Source organism: Phyllobates terribilis, unplaced genomic scaffold (assembly GCF_046119375.1).
Source record: "Phyllobates terribilis strain yellow unplaced genomic scaffold, ASM4611937v1 Scaffold_4__5_contigs__length_816908805, whole genome shotgun sequence".
Taxonomy (NCBI): domain Eukaryota; kingdom Metazoa; phylum Chordata; class Amphibia; order Anura; family Dendrobatidae; genus Phyllobates; species Phyllobates terribilis.
Genome location: NW_027362764.1, coordinates 558315879 through 558336689, shown reverse-complemented (window position 1 = coordinate 558336689; position 20811 = coordinate 558315879). Strand labels below are relative to the sequence as shown.

The window sequence follows — 20811 nt, the reverse complement described above, 5'->3', positions numbered from 1 at the left end:
GGAATAAAAAGACAGTATAAATGCCCCTTGGAAGAGTGGTGGAGGTTACAGTGGAATAAAAAGACAATATCAATGCCCCTTGGAAGAGTGGTGGAGGTCCCAGTGGAATAAAAAGACAATATCAATGACCCTTGGAAGAGACGTGGAGGTCACAGTAGCTTAACAAGACGATTTTAATGCCCCTTGGAAGAGACGTGGAGTTCAGAGTGGTTTAACAAGACGGTTTTAATGCCCCTTGGAAGAGACGTGGAGGTCACAGTAGCTTAACAAGACGGTTTAAATGCCCCTTGGAATAGGCGTGGAGTTCAGAGTGGTTTAACAAGACGGTTTTAATGCCCCTTGGAAGAGACGTGGAGGTCACAGTAGCTTAACAAGACGATTTTAATGCCCCTTGGAAGAGACGTGGAGTTCAGAGTGGTTTAACAAGACGGTTTTAATGCCCCTTTAAAGAGACGTGGAGGTCACAGTAGCTTAACAAGACGGTTTTAATGCCCCTTGGAAGAGGCGTGGAGTTCAGAGTGGTTTAACAAGACTGTTTTAATGCCCCTTGGAAGAGACATGGAGGTCACAGTAGCTTAACAAGACGGTTTTAATGCCCCTTGGAAGAGACGTGGAGGTCACAGTGGAATAAAACGACAATATCAATGCCCCTTGGAAGAGACGTGGAGGTCCCAGTGGAATAAAAAGACAATATCAATGCCCCTTGGAAGAGACGTGGAGGTCACAGTAGCTTAACAAGACGGTTTTAATGCCCCTTGGAAGAGACGTGGAGTTCAGAGTGGTTTAACAAGACGGTTTTAATGCCCCTTGGAAGAGACGTGGAGGTCACAGTGGAATAAAAAGACAATATCAATGCCCCTTGGAAGAGATGTGGAGGTCCCAGTGGAATAAAAAGACAATATCAATGCCCCTTGGAAGAGACGTGGAGGTCCCAGTGGAATAAAGAGACAATATTAATGACCCTTGGAAAAGACGTGGAGGTCACAGTAGCTTAACAAGACGATTTTAATGCCCCTTACAAGAGCCATGCAGTACAGCATATTAAAAACATTATTCACATTATTGGGGAGTGGGTCTCCCATAGTCTTTGCCTATGCCTTCCAAGCAAAAGATGCCAAAAATTAGGACGGAGGAACTTGCAATACCCCTTACAAGAGCCATGCAGTACAGCATATTAAAAACATTATTCCCATTATTGGGGATTGGGTCTCCCATAGTCTTTGCCTCTGCCTTCCAAGCAAAAGCTGCCAAAAATTAGGATGGAGGAACTTGCAATGCTTCTTACAAGAGCCATGCAGTACAGCATATTAAAAACATTATTCCCATTATTGGGGAGTGGGTCTCCCATAGTCTTTGCCTATGCCTTTCAAGCAAAAGCTGCCAAAAATTAGGACGGAGGAACTTGCAATGCCCCTTACAAGAGCCATGCAGTACAGCATATTAAAAACATTATTCCCATTATTGAGGAGTGGGTCTCCCATAGTCTTTGCCTATGCCTTCCAAGCAAAAGCTGCCAAAAATTAGGACGGAGGAACTTGCAATGCCCCTTACAAGAGCCATGCAGTACAGCATATTAAAAACATTATTCCCATTATTGGGGAGTGGGTCTCCCATAATCTTTGCCTATGCCTTCCAAGCAAAAGCTGCCAAAAATTAGGACGGATGAACTTGCAATGTTAGCAACACGGACCACAGTCACCCTGGTGGTATAGCGGTGGTGGAGGCTGAGGATAAGGAGAAGAGCAAAAAACAGCCGAAATGAGGAAGCGTATACCCATGTGTGGGTGTGAAGCGGTGCATGGGAATACAGCTCCCGAAATAACACAGTGGATTTGACTTTATGTTACTCTGCTGTCATTTGGTGGTGATGAGAAGTCTGGCCCAATCCAGCCCTTGTTCATTTTGATAAGGGTCAGCTTGTCAGCATTGTCAGTTGACAGGCGAGTTGCGCTTATCAGTTATAATTCCCCCAGCGGCACTAAAAACACGCTCTGATTACACGCTAGCGGCAGGGCAGGCCGGGACCTCCAAGGCGTACAGAGCGAGTTCATTCCAAGTGTCCAGCTTGGATACCCAATAATTAAAAGGCACAGAAGAATCACGGAGGACGCTGGTACGGTCGGCAAGGTACTCCCTCACCATCTTTTGAAACTTTCCACTCCTTGTGAGAGTACCCCACGCCTCAGGGCCTGTAAGCTTGGCGGGTCTCAGAAAACTGTCCCAGAATATTGACAGTGTTCCCCTGCCTCTGCTGGATTGGAGTTGTGTCTCTCTCGCCTGTACGCCTTGTTTGGGCAACGAACTGTGGCCTCTGCCGCTAGCGTGTTCAGATGGGAATTTTTTTAACATTTCTGCAGCAAGGGCCTTCTGGTACTGCCCCATTTTTGTAGACCTCTCCACCTCAGGAATAAGAGAGTGAAAGTTCTCCTTGTAGCGGGGGTCTAAAAGTGTCACCAACCAGTAATGACTGTCACCCAAAATTTTGACAACGCGAGGGTCACAGTTAAGGCAGCGTAACATAAAGTCAGCCATGCGTGCCAGACTGGTAATGGGCAAGACTTCCGTGTCCTCACCAAGATGACGACTGACCATGCTCTCCTCCTCCTCCCCCCTGTCCTCAGGCCACCCACGCTGAACCAACGGTATGACAGTTGTATAGGTACTACCATCTACAGCTCATGATACCAGCTCCTGTTCTTCCTCCTCCTCTCCCTCATTGTCCCCCAATGCACGTTGGGATAAGATGAGGCTTGGCTGTGTGTAATCGCCCGCTTCAGCTTCTTGATCCATCTCATCATACTCTGGCTGCAATGCCTCCTCTTTAATTCTCTACAGAGAGCGTTGCAAAAGACAGACAAGTGGGATGCTGACGCTGATGATGGCGTCATCGCCACTCACCATCTTGGTGGACTCCTCAAAGTTTGTCAGGATGGTACATATGTCAGACATCCAGGTCCACTCCTGAGGTCTTATGTGTGGAGTCTGACCTGAATATCGATGGCCTTGTTGCAGCTGGTACTCCACAACTGCTCTCTTCTGCTCAAAAATCCTTTGTGGAGGGTAGAGTTCCAACGTGTGGGGACATCACACACCAGTCGGTGTGCCGGAAGCTGCAAACGCTGCTGCAACACAGCAAGGGCGGCGGAAGCTGTAGCCGAATTCCGAAAATGAGCTGACAGGCGGCTTACTTTGACGAGCAGATCTGGCAACTCGGGGTACGATTTAAGAAACCGCTGAACCATGAGGTTAAGCACATGAGCCAGGCATGGTACATGTGTGATCTCGCCTCGCCTCAGAGCCACCACCAGGTTACGGCCATTGTCACACACGATCATGCCTGGATGTAGGTTCAGCGGTCTCAGCCACAGATCTGCCTGCTCTTTCACAGCTGTCCACAACTCGCAAGCAGTGTGAGGTTTATCACCTAAGCTTATGAGTTTCAGCACAGCCTGTTGCCACTTGGCTGAGGCAGTACTGCAGTGCTTCTAGCTTGTAACTGATGTGGTGATATGAGATGGAGGCTGAACATGAGGAGGAGGAGGAGGATGATGCGCAGGAGCTGTACACTGTGGGGGCAATTCTGACTGACATAGGGTCCGCAATCCTCGGTGTGGGGAGGATGTGTTCCGTCTCAAGGTCCGACTGGGTCCCGGCTTCCACTATGTTTACCCAGTGTGCCGTCAGGGAGATGTACCGTCCCTGGCCACAAGCACTTGTCCACGTGTCCGTTGTCAGGTGGACTCTCCCAGTAACTGCGTTGTTGAGGGCACGGCAGATGTTTTGGGACACGTGCTTGTGTAGTGCGGGGATGGCACACAGGGCAAAATAGTGTCGGCTGGGGACCGAGTACCGAGGGATGGCCACCGCCATAAGGTTGCGGAAGGATTCCGTCTCCACCAGCCTAAAAGGCAGCATTTCCAACGCAAGCAGTCGTGAAATGTGCGAATTTAGGACTGTGGCCAGTGGGGCGGTGGCTGCGAATTTGCGCTTTCGTTCAAAGGTCTGGGATATGGACAATTGAACGCTGCGGTGGGACGTGGACGTTGATGCTGTTTCTTGAGAAACTGCCATAACAAGTGAAGACTGAGAGGAGGGGGCATCTATGCATGCAGTATGGACAGAGGATTGCCTTGCACGCACAACAGGGGGTTCTCTTACACGCACAACAGCGGAAGAAGCAGTGGTGACACCCGCTGACACTGGTCGTGGACCCTGGGGTTCGCCCCACAAAGTCGGGTGCTTTGCTGACATGTGCCTGATCATGCTGGTGGTGGTCAGGCTGGTACTTTTGTCACCCCTGCTGATGCTGGCCTGGCAGGTGGTACAAATGGCCTTTTTGGGGTTATCAGCAGAGTCTTTAAAAAAATTCCAGACTCTGGAAGACCTACCGGTTGTACTGGCAATGTCCCTTGTGTTGGTGTTATGGGGAACGGTTGCCCGCCTTCTGTCTGCGGCCACCACACTGCTTCTTCCTGCCTGTTGGGGTACTCTGCCTCCCTCCCCCTGTGTGCTGCTGGCCTCGCTCTGCGTGTCCTCCTGCCACGTTGGGTCAGTTACTAGATCATCCACCACCTCCTCCTCTTCCACTTGCACACCACTATCCTCCTCCTCACTTCATGGCAATTGTGTCTCGTCATCGTCCACCTCTTGTGACAGTGTCGACTTCCTGTGGCCGTGGCTGTTCAAATATTTGGCCATCACTACATGGGATCTCCTCTTCCACCACTTCAAGCGGAGCAGGCGAGGGGCCCAAATATGGAAATGGACCAGTGAACAGCTCTTCAGAGTGTCCAACTGTGGGATCAGTTGCTGTCTGACGACACTCGGCATGGTGGGAGGAAGGAGCATCAGGGTGAGGAGGAGTATGCGGTCGAGACTCACGGCTACTAAGACTTGACCGTGTGGAAGACAGACCGGAGGTGGTGGTGCCCAGGTGACTGGAAGTATTATCTGCTATCCAATTAATAACCTGTTCACACTGATCAGTTGGCAATAGTGGTGTTGTTGTGTGCTTTCCTAGTAATTCGGTCAAGAACTGACTGTTGGTTGTGGAACATTTTCACCTTGGCCACGGCCCCGTCCTCTGCACGCACCATCACCAGAACGTCCAGTTCCACGTCCCTTGCCATGCGCCTTGCCCATTGTAAATGAAGTAAAATAGCTTACACTCGCACTATCAATGGCAAAAGGGTAATAAAAAGGAGATTAGAACCGTGGAAGAGGAAAACCACAGTTCTAGTTCTCTGGCCTACACCAGAATCTTTTAAACAGATTTATTTGTGTCTGAACAGTTAGCGAGACACTCAAACTGTTTTTTTTTATGGAAAAAAGGCAAAAAGGTGGATTACACCCTCATTTGAACCGTGGAAGAGGAAAACCACAGTTCTAGTTCTCTGGCCTACACCAGAATCTTTTAAACAGATATATTTGTGTCTGAACAGTCAGCGAGACACTCAAACTGTTTTTTTTTTATGGAAAAAAGGCAAAAAGGTGGATAACACCCAGATTTTAACCGTGGAAGAGGAAAACCACAGTTCTATTTCTCTGGCCTACACCAGAATCTTTTAAACAGATATATGTGTGTCTGAACAGTCAGCGAGACACTCAAACTGTTTTTTTTTATGTAAAAAAGGCAAAAAGGTGGATTACACCCAGATTTGAACCGTGGAAGAGGAAAACCACAGTTCTAGTTCTTTGTCCTACACCAGAATCTTTTAAACAGATATATTTGTGTGTGAACAGTCACCGAGACACTCAAACTGTTTTTTTTTATGGAAAAAAGGCAAAAAGGTGGATTACACCCTCATTTGAACCGTGGAAGAGGAAAACCACAGTTCTAGTTCTCTGGCCTACACCAGAATCTTTTAAACAGATATATTTGTGTCTGAACAGTCAGCGAGACACTCAAACTGGTTTTTTTTTATGGAAAAAAGGCAAAAAGGTGGATAACACCCAGATTTTAACCGTGGAAGAGGAAAACCACAGTTCTATTTCTCTGGCCTACACCAGAATCTTTTAAACAGATATATGTGTGTCTGAACAGTCAGCGAGACACTCAAACTGTTTTTTTTTATGTAAAAAAGGCAAAAAGGTGGATTACACCCAGATTTGAACCGTGGAAGAGGAAAACCACAGTTCTAGTTCTTTGTCCTACACCAGAATCTTTTAAACAGATATATTTGTGTGTGAACAGTCACCGAGACACTCAAACTGTTTTTTTTTATGGAAAAAAGGCAAAAAGGTGGATAACACCCAGATTTGAACCGTGGAAGAGGAAAACCACAGTTCTAATTTCCTGGAGAATACCAGAATTTTTTAAATAGATATATTTGTGTCTGAACAGTCAGTGAGACACTCAATTTTTTTTTTTTATGGAAAAAATGCAAAAAAGTGGATAATACAGAGATTTGAACAGTGGAACTGCAAAACCACAGTTCTAGTTATCTGGCCGAAACCAGACTCTTTTAAACAGATATATTTGTGTCTGAACATTCACAGACACATTCAATTTTTTTTTGTGGGGGGGGGGGAATACCAAAAGGTTAATAAGACGGGTATTTGTACAGTCTGACTGAGGAAAAAAAAAAGAGGATTTAGATGAAAAAAAAGGATTTTTCCTGGCCCCTGAGACCTAAGTCTAGCAATTTGAGCAGCAGCAGCACACAGGACTGTAATGCAGTATTTGTTGGTATAACCACTGCGTCTCCTATACAGCCTGCCTGCCTGATATCTGGGATGGATATTAGTCCTCAGAAGGACTGTTTGTTTGATTTTGCAGGCTTTAGAGACCCTACACTACCTATTTTGCTGGATAAATCTCTCCCTAGCTCAGCAGCACTCTCCCTACACTGTCTGATCCGGAGCGACTGTGTCCAAGATAGCGGCGCCCGGTTTTAAATACTCGAGGTGACGCTGTGCGGCCAGCCAATCACTGTAATGCCCACAACCAACATGGCTGCGGCATTACAGTGACTGGCTGGCAATCCCTGCATGTTCATTGGCTCTGTAAAGAGCGCCAAACATGCAGGGCGGAGACCCGAGCTCCCGCCCGAGTAACCCGAAAATGCTCGGTGCTTGCCGAACATCCCGAGTAGTGAGATGCTCGGGCGAGTACCGAGCAGTGTCGAGCATGCTCGCTCAACACTAGTATTCACACATCGGTGAATCCTTCAGGCCGAACACAAAAAATCGTCCAGATAATGAATGATCGGTGCCCCCCCACCTTCCCAGACATGTCCCGGACAACCCATTCCAGGAAGCAACTAAACTTTTCAAACAAAGAGCAAGAAATAGAACAGCCAATTGGCAGGCAATGATCTATGAAATATGCTCCATTCCAAAAACAACCAAGCAGTCGGACACTATCCGGGCATGGGCATGGGCCTACCCACCGTGGGGCAGGGGGGGCAGCTGCACCAGGGCCTGCGTCAGCACCCGGCATACCCGGGCAAATGCCGGGGCCCTGAGCAGGCGGGGGGCCCCTCACCGTCGGGCACCCCGCTTGCTATGGGACCCGTGAGCGGAGGAGAGTGGTGTTAGCGCCCACTCCCCCCCCCGCTTGCTCAGGGCCCCGGCACCCGGCACAATACTTACCTCTCCCCGTGCCTCCGCAGCAGCTCCTGCATCCTCCGCGGCTGCTGCACTGTGACGTCTCAGGTCAGAGGGTGCGGTGACGTCTTTACACCGCGCTGTCTACTGAGCAGTCACAGCGCAGAGCGGGATGAGGCCGGCGATGTTGAGAAGTCCGGAACAGCGGCAGCAGGTGAGACGTGAGGTATTTGATTTTTTTTTTTATTGTATGGAGGCCTGTGGCAGTATAAGGGAGGGGGGTGAGGTGGGGGTGTGTGACATCCTGCATGGAGCATTATATGGGGTGGTTGTGTGACATCCAGCATGGGGCATTATATGGGGTGGTTGTGTGACATCCTGCATGGGGCATTATATGGGGTGGTTGTGTGACATCCTGCATGGGGCATTATAAGGGGTGGTTGTGTGACATCCTGCATGGGGCATTATATGGGGTGGTTTTGTGACATCCTGCATGGGGCATTATATGGAATGGTTGTGTGACATCCTCCATGGGGCATTATATGGGGTGGTTGTGTGACATCCTGCATGGGGCATTATATGAGGTGGTTGTGTGACATCCTGCATGGGGCATTATTTGGGGTGGTTGTGTGACATCCTGCATGGGGCATTATATGGGGTGGTTGTGTGACATCCTGCATGGGGCATTATATGGGGTTTTTGTGTGACATCCTGCATGGGGCATTATATGGGATGGTTGTGTGACATCCTGCATGGGGCATTATATGGTGTGGTTGTGTGACATCCTGCATGGGGCATTATATGGGGTGGTTGTGTGACATCCTGCATGGGGCATTATATGGGGTGGTTGTGTGACATCCTGCATGGGGCATTATATGGGGTGGTTGTGTGACATCCTGCATGGGGCATTATATGGGGTGGTTGTGTGACATCTTGCATGGGGCATTATATGGGGTGCTTGTGTGACATCCTGCATGGGGCATTACTGTATAAGGGAGGGGGGGTGACATCCTGCATGGGGCATTATAAGGGAGGGGGGATATATGACATCCTGCATGGGGCATTATAAGGGAGGGGGGGTGACATCCTGCATGGGTCATTATAAGGGACGGGGTGTGTGTGACATCCTGCATGGGGCATTATAAGGGAGGGCGGGTGTCATCCTGCATGGGGTATTATGTGTGGGGGGGGGACAACCTGCATGGGCCATTATGTGGGGGGAACAGCCTACGTGGGGCATTATGTGGGTGGAACAGCCTGCATGAGGCATTATGTGTGGGGAACAGCCTGCATGGAGCGTTATATGGGGGCCTGTATTCTGTATGGAGCATTATATGGGAGCCAGTATTCTGTATGGAGCGTTATATGGGGGCCAGTATCCTGCATGGAGCGTTATATGGGGGCCAGTATCCTGCATGGAGCATTATATGGGGGCCAGTATCCTGCATGGAGCGTTATATGGGGGCCAGTATTCTGTATGGAGCGTTATATGGAGGCAAGTATCCTGTATGGAGCGTTTTATGGGGGCCAGTATCCCGTATGGAGCGTTATATGGGGGCTAGTATCCTGTATGGAGCGTTATATGGGGGGCAGTATCCTGTATGGAGCGTTATATGGGGGCCAGTATTCTGTATGGAGCATTATATGGGGGCCAGTATTCCGTATGGAGCGTTATATGGGGGCTAGTATCCTGTATGGAGCGTTATATGGGGACCAGTATCCTGTATGGAGTGTTATATGGAGGCCAGTATTCTGTATGGAGCGTTATATGGGGGCCAGTATTCCGTATGGAGCGTTATATGGAGGCCAGTATCCTGTATGGAGCGTTATATGGGGGCCAGTATTCCGTATGGAGCGTTATATGGGGGATAGTATCCTGTATGGAGCGTTATATGGGGGCCAGTATCCTGTATGGAGCGTTATATGGGGGCCAGTATTCTGTATGGAGCGTTATATGGGGGCCAGTATTCTGTATGGAGCATTATATGGAGGCCAGTATCCTGTATGGAGCATTATATGGGAGACAGTATTCTGTATGGAGCGTTATATGGGGGTCAGTATCCTGTATGGAGCGTTATATGGGGACCAGTATGCTGTATGGACCGTTATATGGGGACTAGCATCCTGTATGGAGCATTTTATGGGGGCCAGTATACTGTGTGGAGGGATTCGCTGGTTTCTGAGCTATTGTGGAATTTACAATAGATATCACTCATGTAATGTAAGAAGTGAAATATTTGCATTGTACTATATATATATTTCTCTTCGGTATCTGTGACCATGGCTTGCCCCCCCCTAGTTCTGATCCTGGGTATGCCCATGTATCCGGGTGCACCGGCAATAACCTGAACGCCCCTTCAATGTCCGTTTGGATATCAGCGTACCTTTTCCTAATTTCCAGACCCACTCAATCGCTTCGTCAAAAGAGGCATAAACCACGGAACCTAATTCCGTCGCAGTGCCATCATTCACCGAACTAACTTCATTCTTACAATGAAGACTAAGCTAAAACTAGAGTCAGGGGTGTGGAGGATCTGTGAAAAGGAGCTTCCATGGGTTCCTTATTTCCTTAAAATTAGGACAGCGCATGCAACTCTCAAGGCGGCTCTGCACATGAGGCAATGATGGTGTTAATTAGCTCTAGAAGTTGGACCGAGTTTAATGCTTTTTCTGGGGTCTCCTCACCTCCATGTGGGGTACTATATTATTGCATCTTCAGTTGCAAATATTAAAAGCTATTTACTGTGTATGTCTGCATGCTCTGATAGATATCTATGAAGCGTTAATGGGTGACAGAACATTGTAAGAGAAAGAGTAATGTGAATTATGCCTAATTTTAACCAGAAATGCTGGCAAAATCACCCTTCTTCCAGACATGTATAACTAGGCATATTATTGTAATGTGCAGGAAGAGGTTTACTCATTGTGCTGCAGACAAACGACATGAGACATCATCAGATTCCAGGAAATAGTCTACGATTCATGACAGGCTTTTACTGACATCACATGTGGTTTTATGGAGAGGAGCTGCCAGCACAGAAGAGGTGCCAATGTCTCCATGGCAGTTAAAAAAGAACAAAGTCAATGAGATGTTGGCAGAATGTCAGTAAATATGATGACAGCCATTAAAAAGACAATCGATGCCAAACAGGATCCATACATTAGAAAGAGGATAAAAAATACCCCCTAATTCTATAAATCTAGTGAACGACAATGAAGTCTAGTGAATGACTGTGACCTAGTCTATGCCTTCTGTATATTGCGTGACCACAAAATTAATGGTCCCCACTGCATCTCCTTTACAGGCTATGGACAACTTTTGTGAACTTTTATTTATTTTTTTGCTTAAATACAAGTATTTTTTGGGCTGAAAAAAAAAATATTTATTTTGTCTCCTGCAGCTTGTATGTATCACAGCACAGAGGGGGGCTCAGGTCTCTACCCCCCTCTCCTAAACCGGGGATACACAATCTTTTTTGATCCAAGGGCCACATTGTCATACTGATCCAACGCAGGGGCCACAATAAAAATTAAAGGGGCATTACCTTCTGTAATATTTGCGGCATATGAAATGTTTATACCATAAATGTCTGATAAGTAAGTTCTACTTACAGAACTCTTACCTCCACTCTAATGATACGTTCACACTGAGGTTTTTTTTACGAGGATTTAGAAATAGTTTCCCTCCTAAATCCACATCAAAAACTGTGTCAAATACTCTTTGAATAAATTTCCAACTGATTTTAATGGGAGAAGCTCCTTTAGCGCACACAGCGCTGTTTTTTTCACATGGTTTCAAACATTTCTCATTAAAACTAATATGAAGCTTATTCAAAGAGTATTAGAAGCATTTTAATGTGGATTTGTAATAAAATCATCTTCTAAATCATCATAAAAAAGCTGTGTGAACAGGTCCTAAAGAGGAAGAGGTGCTGCATGCTCTCGGCTCTCTACAATAGGTCATGACTTTTTTTCTTACTGCCTAATGATTCAGTACTCCCATAAACTAAAATGGGGCGAGCACAGACATGAAGACTACCTGTTTAATTCACATGCTACTTTCTGAAGCCAAACTCATCTAGAGACCCCCTTGTACTGAAGTATGGGGCATCCAGATACATCTACACAGGGCACCATTAGCACTTGCCAGTCCCTGTCCCTCAGCTGACTGCCATTCCTCTTCTGCTCACCTATAGTTATCCTGTTAAGCATTTTTCTGTCCATGTGATTGGAGCCACGCAGATTGTCATTGTGGGCCACATGTGGCCCCTGGGCTGCAGGTCGGGCACCCCTATCCTAAACGATACCTAAGCTGATTTAGGCTGGGGTTATATGGGAACATAGACCGCGACACAGATTGTGTGGCCAAAGATGGCTGTATGCCACTGCTATGTTGCAGTGCAGTACAAGTGAATGGGGCTGCATTGTGACCCACAATGTACAAAGACCTTGACAAACAAGTCACCAAAAAGTCGGAATCGCTGGGATTTTTTGTGGCTTGCTTGTCATAGTGCTTTGTGGCGATAATGTGACCTCATTCACTTGCACTATGCAGCCATGTAGCAGTGGCATACAGCAATCAGTGCCCACACAGCCTGTGTCATGGCCAAAGTAAACCAGCCAGGGACGTAACGATAGTGGCTACAGGGGTTGCAGTCAAATCCGCGCCCAGGAGTCTTTGGGATGCCAAAAATGTCCCTTTGGCCCACAAGGCCATGTTCACACCTTCAGTATTTGGTCAGTATTTTTCCTCAGTATTTGTAAGCCAAAAACAGGAGATGGTGATAAATACAGAAGTGGTGATGTGTTTCTATTATACTTTTCCTCTGATTGTTCCTCATCTGGTTTTGGCTGATAAATACTGAGGTAAAATACTGACCAAATACTGAATGTGTGAACGTGGCCTAAGAGAAGACCAGTTCTATGAAACCCGTGATAGTTGGAGGTTTCGCATTGGGACACGAGCTCCACGTTACGCTGCCGTTTGGATACCACTTTTTCTGTGACACAGTCATTGCATCCCTGTGCCACATACTGCCCCATACTGCCTTCCTTTAGTCATAACTCAGTGCATAAGTTTGGGCTAGAAACCTTTGGTACTTCACTGGTTGTGAAAAACTACAACTCCCAGCATTCCTGAAACCACGCAGGTGTCAGAGACTGTTGGGAGTTGTAGGTTCACACTAGCCGGCGAGCTGGTGATAGCTTCACCTATAACACGCGTTATTAACCCCCATAGCAATGATTGCAGCTGAATGAAAGTAGGGCCAAATTGGGATGACGAGGAAGCTGCCCCTCCTTCCCTCCATAGGATGCACTAGCACTAGTGGGAAGGATTGTAGCGCTGCACTTGCACATCCAGCCGGTAGGTGTCAGTGTCGGCTGTGGATCCGCCAGTCAGGGCTGGGCAGGAAGCATTTCCCTTCCCCCCTCACACCTCCCTCTAGAACTTGTCTCCTCTCTCCGGCTGTCAGAGTGAGAGCTAGACTGGCTGCAGACAGAGGCTGGAGGAGAGTGCTGGTCCCAGACACGGAGCCTGTGTGCAGACTGCAGGGGGAGGTAAGACCCTTCCATCTCCTCTGCGGAAGAGCAAGGCACAGCACCACCACTATGCCTGCTGCTCTGGTGGGAGGGCAGTGCCCAGTCACCGAGCTGCTGTGGGGCTGCAGCTGGAGCTTTTCTGGGAGTCGGGGAGGAGCTGCTGCTGGCAGAAAAGTGACAGAGGCCCAAGTTTAATTCTGTGTGCTGGGTAAGCCACATCTGCCCTGTGTAATGGCAGGCACATCTGTGGGGCAGCATCTCCGAGATGCCAGGACAGCTGGTGCCAGGGTAGTGGGCACCGGTGCTGCTGCCATGAGTTTATTGAAGTGGCTTCTCTTAGGCTTGGGCTGTATGGAGGGGGTGTGCCCAGTGCACATGCTGGTGCTCCTCCACCCTGGGTACCAAGATGCCTGCTGTATACCCAGCTCTGCCCGCTGCCTTCATCCTTGTGAGGCCACTTGGCGCCTCATCCTTATTCTGGCTTGGGAAAGGATCAGAAATTCCCAGCCTGGTACATTGTATCTAACCTGTCAGAAGCTTTCTCCCCTGATGTGCGAGCTGGCGAGCCTGGCAATATGGCCATGTTGTACTTTATATATACACTTGGTATGCATCATTGCAGTATTTTTTTTTCTTGGCCATTCGTTCTCTCTTCTCCCTGTATCGAGGTGATGTAGGTTAGCCTGAATTCCTACGTAAAGCTACAGAAAATGCACGAGGCTCATTTATCAATCGTGTCCCTTAAACACAAAGCAGGCGGCGTGCTTCATCTGGAGCCGATCGTACCCAATGTATCAGGACGGCACGTGCTGCATAATGCACTTGGCACAGCCCGTGGCTTTCTAAGAACGCTTGTCTGACTTGTCACATCACCAATGTCGTATGTGAACGATGGCTCTGAACTAGAACATGGGGTAAGCCCAAAGTAAACTTCTTGCACTTTTTTTTTTTTTTTTTTTTTTTTGTAAGCAATGACCCATTGATTTGTTTGAAGGCGAGGATTGTACAGTGTTTTACACGTAAACACTTCTTTTTTTTTTTTTTTTTTTTTTAAATTCATTGGTGGAAAACGCTGCAAAAAAGCACCATGTGAACACGCACTAAAGATATGTTTACACAGTGCAGATTTGCTACATCAGCCATGTATTTCTTAGGGTAATTTTTTTATTTTCTTGTCCATGAAACTTTGAAACTTTTTTTTTCAAACTATAGTGGAACTATATTCTTCATTCAAAAAAAAAAAAAAAAACAATAAAAACCTAGCGGTTTCCAAACCCTGCTTTTCCACAGTATATTTTCCTGCCTTTAGCTGAATTGATATCCTATTGTAGTTGTTTGGAGTACAGATGATTGCAGTGATGCTCAGCACCTGTCTCACTAGCTGTGAGGCTAAGGTGCTCCAGGAGATTGTTCTGATTAATTTTGAGGAGGAGACAGGTGCTGACCCTTCTACTGCAATCATCTGTACTCCACATGAGTGTGTTCTAATTTCAGGGCAGTAGACTGGGGATAAGCAGAGGCTGGAAGCCGCTTTCATTCATTTTCAGGGATGAAGTCAAACTCCCTTAAAAGGCCTCATTCAAACGTCCATGTTGCACATACGTGGTGGTTTTAAAAAAAATAAATAAATAAATAAATAAAATAAAATGGATAAAACACGCACCTATTATAATCTATGATGCTGTTCATGTGTCTGTGCGAAACTCAGACACAAATGACAAGGGCCAATACAAGTCTATGGGTCCATGAAAAAACGCGTACAGAACACATGGCATTGTACACTGTCCGTATTTTAAAATTGCAAACAATAGAAGCTTTGTAATTTTATCCATCTATGAAAAACACACTGGTAAAAATGGACATACGGACCATACATTTACACTGGTGCCATATTTTTATTTTTTTTTCACATTTTTAAAAATGGATTTGTGTATGAGGCCTAAAAGTGATTTGCAAAGTTTCATGACTTTCCATGCTGGACAAGAGTTATTAAAAGAAAGTTACTCTTGAACAAAATCTGTGTCAGAAATTCATTACTTTTCTTTGATTAATGCTGCAGATAATTATCATGGTGTAAGACTTGTGCCATGTACATGGAGAAGTAAAGCGTGACACTGGTTCTATTCTATAGATAATGTATTTATTCGGTCAGTTTAGGGCATCAGTGAGGAGCTAGTCTAGGATCTGTTTGTTTTGGGAGAAAAGAGAAACTCTTTTCTCAACAGTGGGACAATGCAGAATTCTTGTCCTGAGCAGACTTGAACTGGCAATCAATGCTGTGTAGCTAGGTGTGTGTGGTACCGGGGAGATGAATACATCCCCCATCACCAGCACTTCAGAAGTATTGCAAATAACCCGTTCACAGCTATTCTGCTGAACGTCACTGTTACAGTAGTGATGTTACAACTTCAGCCCATGTGACTGCTGCAGCCGATCGCTGAGCTAAGCGGCTTGTGCCATCTACATCTCTTCTACTTCCATATACTTTTTTTTTTTTTTTTTTAATTTTCAGAATGGATTTTAAAAAAAAAAAGAAGCTATTGCCTCATCGATACTCTAACTCTCATTCCAGTGCTCCCTGGTCCCCAGCTTGTACTGCAGCAATGAGGGAATAACATAGGGACAAATTACCACTGAAGCCAATGACTGGATTAACTGGTGCCTCGCCTCAGTCATTGACTTGCTGCAATGGTCACCAGGTAGTGTCAGAAAGAGAATGCTAGAAGTGGGGCGTATTGATGAGGAAATTATGTTTTTGATTTTTTTTTTTTTTTAATACAGTTTTTATCCATTTTAAAAAATGTATAGAAAAAATAATAATTTGGGAGTGTAAGAGCTGGATGTAGGCAGTAGTGTTGAGTGAATTTGTTCGGCATTTCAAATTGGTGTTCGTGGGCAGAGCCGAATTTTATTTTTTGCGCGCGAACAAGCCGGAACCACGAACATCCCTGATTTGTCACGCTGATGTTGTCTGCTTTGCAAATCAGGGATGAAACAACAAAAACCTGACTTCTAAGTGAGGTCTTACTGATGTTTTTTTTTTCAATTGTGTTGAGGGTGAATTTTGTTTATTTAAAATAAAGGCTCAAATATAAATTTTTTTTAAATGGTGTTTGTTTTAATTGTTCTATTTTAATGTACGATGTTAAAGGGAATAGGTTAGCAGGTTTTTGCTATCTCTTCTGAGAGCAGCTTGATATAGGCAAAGAGACCCTGAATCCAACGATGTATCACTTAGATTACTGGGTGCCGCCATTCTGACACAATCAGAGCTTTTAGGTTTAGAATGAAGCAGAGCTGAGAAAGCTAACCCCACCCACAACAGGCTCCGTATATACAAAGTCCATAGACTGGTGCTTAGTTGCTGGACTTGTCCGGCAAGACCATTATCCAAAACTGATGTCTACTGGAAATGTTTTGTCACACTTTTTTATATTTGAATTTCTTTCCTAGTTTTAGTATTTCTGATTGAGTTCACGCTGTCCTGGTTCCCTCTCGGCATCCGAGGCTTCCAAAAAAATGATATTCAGATGTTTTTGGGTTATTCAAAAAAGAAGCTGACGGGTGACCAGTACATGGCGAGAACCCGGCCTTGTTTTGTGTCTGAATCTGTTTAAAAAAATCCTGAACTTTCAGTTTTCACTCCATTAAGCATCATGATAGACTGACATGTTCAGTTCTGCTGAGATCATAAGATCTCTCAGCAGTCAGTGTCTGCTCAGGAAAGATGACGGCCTCCATAACCACTTACAGAACATAGATTAGAAAAAATAAAAATTTAAAAAATATTAAAAAAAATCTAGCTAAAACTTTCCCCTATCTTTTTTTGACTTTGCAAATTGGAATATTGGTGAATATTTATGCACAAAATAGCTGTTAAATATTTACAATTCTGATCCAATTTGAGTATTTGTCATCCTACTATACCTTAATTGTGAAAGATGGATCTTGTCTATGGATGTTCATAATTTGAACTTGGCTACTGTATATCACCAATGAAAGCTGACCATGATTGACACATCAGAGCTATCCCTGTTTTTAACAGTACTTGTACCTATGATGGTCTTTGGAGTAGTTCACATGTATGACTTATTTTTTTCTCCTCTGAGTGGTCATCAGAGACTTGACCAAAGTGATACAGGTGTTGGCTCAAAATTGCCAATGCAAGTGTTTGGATCTGTGAAATCGGATAGCGCACAAATGCCATTCTCCACCCTCCCCTTCATCCAAAAGAGAAAAAAATGATGAAGCTGGTAAAATCTGACACTCTAAACAAAAACACTGTTGAAATGTGAATAATTTTCTGCACGTGTGAAAAATCATTGTCGTTAAACTGATGGTAGGAGTTAAGCTTCATTCAGTTTGGTTCTCCCTGCCACTTGTCTATTGAGTGTGAGCAAAGGGCGATTGCTCCGTCTGAGAGCAGTATTGGCATTGCAATATTTAGGGTTCATCCTCTTATTTTGATAGTCTGAGCTGTGCTTTAATGGGGTTGTCCAGGTTTGTGACAAGTATGCAGTGACTGTGACCGCAGACTTTTCAATCCTCGCAGCTCCTGAACCTTGCACTGTCTGGATTCTCTGCTGGCTGGGAGAGTGAGCTGTGATATGACCGCAAGTATGCGATATGCATACTTATGACCACATTCCGACTAGACGTGCGTGGTTTCACTCATTTCATTTGTATGGAACGAGACCACGCATGTCAAGCTGAAATGTAGCTGGGATTGTGCATATTACATACTTGCGGTCACAAGACCGCCTGCTCTCTGCCGGCACCGGAGAATCTAGACAGCACGCAAATTTAAGTCTGAAGTCACATGATGACTGCATACTTGTGTCACAAACTGGGACAACCCCTTTAAGAAATGCATGTTAATATCTCTATTTATGAACATTCATAAATAAAGAACTTTACAAATGAGTCTAGGAAGTCTTCTCATAGGGCTGTATAATACTTATAATCGAACTTATTCATGACCTGAAGTTATGACTTAGCCACATGATATGCCATAAGTTTACGATGGATGTGAGTCTCATCACATGTTGTGGTCATAGGAGAGATGGCCTTGCATACGAGACTTCCTATTCTAACGTTTGTGGGCTCCAAAAACTGCTTGGCACGTTTCTGTGGATTTTCTGTAAACGTACAAGATTGGAGTAACCCATTAACATAAAATAATGAATATACAGCAAAGTTCTTCTGCATTCCTCCATAGTAAAAATTAATATAACATAGTAAGTTGCAAAAAAAAACAAAAACATAATTTTGATGTTACACATGAGAGGTATAGTTGTTACGTTAAATTCAACGTTACACACTGAAAAACGAAAGTACAAGGGGGTCATTACTTTTTCAGGTCAATGTACACGACCTAGTATCTACATTCTGTAATACGCCTTGTTCTCTAAGGACTATGACCTTGCTGATGATCAGAGCAGGAAAGTGAAAGCTCGTTCTGCAAAGACCCTCCATAATTTTACAAAGAATGAGCATAAATGAACCGTTTCTGCCGAGACGTATGTTGGACATCTGGTTTATGCAGCATAACAGTAATTCATTTAAGGGCTGTAATTAAAGTGTAGACCACACACAGACTGATTAGATTTATTGTGCTAAGTGGCAGATCTACACTTAAAGTCATTGGTCAATGCCATTATAGAAAGAACACCAGCTAAAACCACAATTGTTCTGCTATTATACACAAGGCACTACTACTGTGCTCCCAGCTATGGACGGCTACTGTAGATGATTCCCACAATGAAATGGTTCATGCAGTACTTCAATCATGTTCCTGGTGGATGAAGCTGTTGTACAGAGCCGGTTCTTGACAGTTCTTTCTTCTGATTTGTGACCTGCCAGTTTCAATACTTGCCATAAGCTCTCTAATATATCTTTATTATGGAGTGTTAAGATGGTTATGGCTTCGGGATTACAACATAACCATTAGATGATTTGAAAATGTTGTGAGGTGTGACGTTCAGAACAGGAGCCATTGCTGTTCAGCTTTCATTTGTCACCGGTTGGTGAAGACATGCGTTGACATGTTGGAATAAATTTACTTTACAAGAGAAGATGGCTACAGTTGTCATATTCACTTTGCCATGTTCAACACGTAAATGCAAGATAAAATAGTTCTGCGCAGTCTCTAGGGCTGTAATGAAATGGATCAAGTTTTGTATACATTGCTGGACGTGAAGGTAATGGGATTGGGTCGCGTTGATTACATTTGTGCTCCATCTTACAAACGTCACTTTGCTCATGCCCTACTTGTGGCAAACATGGCCGAAGGAGCTGAACAGACCGATTATAAAGGTTTGTGGGAACACATTCAGTGTAACTTGCATTTTATTAGAAACATAAAAGGGATTTGTTATTCTTAAGTCTAGTGAGTGGTCCTAGTCGGTGACAGGCCGCCTTCTTTTTGAGACCTCACTAAGGACCGCTCATCTGACTCCTTAGTTTACCTGAGTGAAATAGCAGTTATACAGCTGTTTTCCCAACTTAAATATATATCGCTCTGCTTTATAACATGCCGCTTAAGGGCAAGACATCTTCAATGTAACTAGTTCCTTAAAGTGTGCCTGTGTCTAGATATTACTGTTACATACTTGTTATGGCGCATCCTGCAGTTTAGTTGGAAAACCTGCCCCTAATGGATCCAGTGCTCATAAGTCTCTTTATGGTGCTAAATCTTATTGGCTGCCAGTATCATTATCCTTCTGTGTAGAATAGGACCAAATGTCTGGGCATGTGTCCACCAGTACATGATGGATGTTCTAAGAGGGAAACAACGCTAGAGGGCGCTATAGCAAGTATGTAACAGCTATATCTATACAAAAGAGCCGCCTTCAAATAATTCCAATTAAAAACATTAAACAGATGTAATATTTCATGGTAGGACAGCGTGATGGTTTTACTCAATATGCAATATTAACCTGGTTTGTTCAGTTTGTTGTGCCAAAGTTTTCCTCTAAACCAGTGTTTCCCAAACCCTGTCCTCGCGGACCCCAAAGCGTCGTGTTTTCAGAATCTCCTTAGTATTGCACAGGTGAGAGAACCTGTGGCAGATTCTGATGCCTAGAATTATTATTAAATCACCTGGGCAATACTAAGGAAATCGTGAAAACATGACGTGTGGGGGGCCGTGAGGACTGGAGTTTGGGAAACACTGCTCTAAACCATCAGTAACAAATCACAATGAGACTAAAATGAGCAGACTTGGGGCCTGATTAACGTGTTTATGCCAGAATTCTGTCTTATAACATTTCTGCAAATCTTTGTGACTCTTGCCATTTTTATACCAGTCCCAGCCAGCCTTGCAAAGGCTGACAGAGCTGGGGAGGAATGGGGTGCACCAAAGCCTACCTGGCAAGTTTACCAAAATGATGCAAGTTACTCCAGAAAGGGCCTGGTGTAACTCTTCTGGTGAAGGCCAAGCACCAGTCTTAATGATGTGTCTTGTACCACTTTGGCGACAGCCATTTAATGTGTATGGCCAGCCTTGCAATTCTCAGTCATAATCAGCTGTAGTAAGGCATAATCCAATCGTTCAGCTGCCTCCCATACACAGGCTGAGCGCTCCTGTGTTCTGAGAAACACGTTTGCTATCTACCAGAGAATGTGATTGTCAGTCTGAAATTGGACATGCGCGATCGACAGCTCTCCCAACCATTAGTCAACCGGCGCCCCCACACATTAAACCTAAGTGTCGGCCGAACC

General features: G+C 45.2%; 1 protein-coding gene across 3 annotated transcripts in view; it reads left to right on the top strand.

The window, feature by feature from the left end:
* The first annotated feature begins 12967 nt into the window (after positions 1 to 12967).
* LDLRAD4 (low density lipoprotein receptor class A domain containing 4) overlaps positions 12968 to 20811 on the top strand; it is a 308015-nt gene continuing 300171 nt past the window's right edge. The window contains exon 1 of one of the 3 annotated variants that reach the window (XM_073678983.1): positions 12968 to 13107. The gene's annotated coding sequence lies outside the window, so the exon portion shown is untranslated. The remainder of the gene's footprint in view (positions 13108 to 20811) is intronic. The other 2 variants (XM_073678979.1, XM_073678984.1) reach the window with 2 other exon arrangements.